The 2,288-nt window shown below is 54.4% G+C and overlaps 1 long non-coding RNA gene across 1 annotated transcript; it reads left to right on the top strand.

Annotated features, from left to right (window-relative positions):
- The first annotated feature begins 956 nt into the window (after positions 1-956).
- On the top strand, positions 957-1,728 carry LOC113941656. Its single transcript, XR_003525727.1, has 2 exons — positions 957-1,328; positions 1,627-1,728. It is a non-coding gene; the product is annotated as an uncharacterized LOC113941656 (long non-coding RNA).
- The last annotated feature ends 560 nt before the right edge of the window (positions 1,729-2,288 follow it).

Raw genomic sequence — 2,288 nt, 5'->3', positions numbered from 1 at the left:
CTTGGTTAGAACATGGTGCTAATAATGCCAAGGCTACAGGTTCAATCTCAATAGGGGCCATTTGCTTAAGAGTTGGACCTGATGATCCTTCAGGGTCCCTTCCAACTTGGAATATTCTGTGACCCGTTGTTGTACCCACCCCTAAGGGACAACCACCCCTCACTGAGTAAGATGGATGACTAACGTCACTCAAGTTCCACCTAAATATAAAGAAATAGCATAAAAATGAGTTACAAATGGGGAGGAAAGGAGAGACTCCACTGTTACCTCTGAGGTCACTCACCGGGCTGAACCTGTCTCTGCCCCATAGGGGCCCATTGCATAAGAACTGTACTCTGTGTGCTGAAGGATTGTCTCGAGTCAACTTTTATTGGGAATTAGAGATTGTCAGTGTATTGCTTTGAATTAGGGAATCCTGGAACCTTAACCTGTCCCAATTTTATTAAGTGTTACTCTGTAAACTCTTACTGTGAGTCCTTCACGGGTGCTGGCACTCGCTGGCAGTGGGTGAAGGTGCAGAGCTGGGTGGGGTTTTTGTGTTTGGGTGTGACCCTGAATAGTTCAGTCAAACCCCCTTTGACCCAGTGGACTGTTCAGTGAAGGATCCCCATAATGGGATGGGACAGACTGGTTGGGCATGAGGCTCTCAACCTTCCTGAGGCATTGACAGACCAATCAAACACCAAGGGTTTGAGGAAATCTCCCTTATCATGTGACAGGGGTACAGTGTGTCCCACAGGATCAGAGAGAGTCCATCCAGGCAGCACCAACCAAGTCTGGAAAGGGAAGGTGGGCAAGTGTAAGAGAAATTGTGGGCAAATGTTAAGGATTCTCAGGAATGGGGAGCAAAGCCAGACACTGGGAGAACTGGACTGTGGCCACTCCAGAGTGCAAGCAAAGCCAAGAGGAGAAAGAGTGAGAGAGAGGGAGAGAGGCTCTGGAGATCATGGACTTGCAAGGCCTTTGGAAGTTTCCTTGGCTTCTACTGAAGCCACAGAAATGTTGCCACTCAGGATATTCCCTCATTCAGACATGCCGACAAAGTGGGAAAGAACATTTCCTGGCAATGTCAGCCCTCCCATGAGGTGGCCAAAGCTGTGCAGGACAGGCTGATGTGCATAATTGTTCCTCCAGGTGCGGACAAGAGGAGACTCAGCAGGACCACCTGGAATGCAGCGGTGGGCACGGCAAACACGGAGGCAGTAAATGCTGTTACTGCCTGGCTTGTTTATATCAAAGACTTCATTTTGGCTGTGTCCATCGGTCTGACTATTTTCATATTTGTTCACAAGGTGCTCCCTGCGTGGGTACAGGGTGCACAAGACAGAGTGAGTTGGTGGGCCTGGGGGGAGTTGCCAAACTGGTATTGGATGGCTGCTATCAGCTAGAGCAGCCATGGGGTTTTCCGAGCTAAGGTGCTCTGGGTGCCCAGTTTGCCACTGCCCAAACTCAGTAGAGATTTGTGCTGTGAGCTGGTGCCCCAGAGCCCAGAGCTCTCTGTGCCCACAGCTCCCCTGTGCAGCCGGGTGCCCACACCCCTCGGGGCACCCAGTGCTGCTCCGCACCCTCACACCCACCCTGCACCCCCGGCCGTGGTCGGGCCTCAGCAGCTTCCTCTCTCCACAGGCGCCTCGCAGCTTCGAGAGCCGGCTCTGAGCGCCCCAACAGCCGGGCAGAAGCCAGCAGAATATTTGCAGGAGCGTTTAAATAAAGATCAGCAGCACAATCAACTGGGTTGTACCAGCAGCAAACCCAGGATGGGGCCCACCCCCAGCACCCCTCAGTCCCAACCCTTGGCCCCCCAGGGACACAAACCCAGGCCCGCTGTGGAGTCATAAAGCCATCTCCAAACCTGGAATCCCCTCCAGGGACATCCCCTCCAGACCCAGCATGGTCTGAGAACACGAGTTCCACCCCCAGTCCCACCGTGGGGTTCCATCCCAGGTACCATGGGGGTCCCCATAGCCTCCAGGGCCATCAGCCTCATCCCTGTCCCAAACACCTCTGAGGACATCAATTCCAGCCCCATCCCAGGTCTCAAACACCCCCAGGGCTGTCAGCCCCCCCTCAGCTCCCCATTCCGAGTTCCTGATTCCCTTTGGGATCATCAGTCCTAGACCCAGTGACATCAGAGGAGCCCATTCGCACCCCTGGTCCCATTGTCCCCAGACACAGCAGCCCCCCATCCCTGGGCACCAGCCCCCACTGGAGACATCAATGCCAGCCCTGTTACAGGGTCCTGTTCCCACCCCAGGTCCCCAACACCCCTAGGGACAGGAACCCTCCTG

This window comes from Corapipo altera, unplaced genomic scaffold, assembly GCF_003945725.1.
Source record: "Corapipo altera isolate COAL_440 unplaced genomic scaffold, ASM394572v1 40557, whole genome shotgun sequence".
NCBI classification, from domain to species: Eukaryota; Metazoa; Chordata; class Aves; order Passeriformes; family Pipridae; genus Corapipo; species Corapipo altera.
Note: the sequence above shows the minus strand (reverse complement) of the source record. Positions and strands in the feature narration are given on the sequence as shown.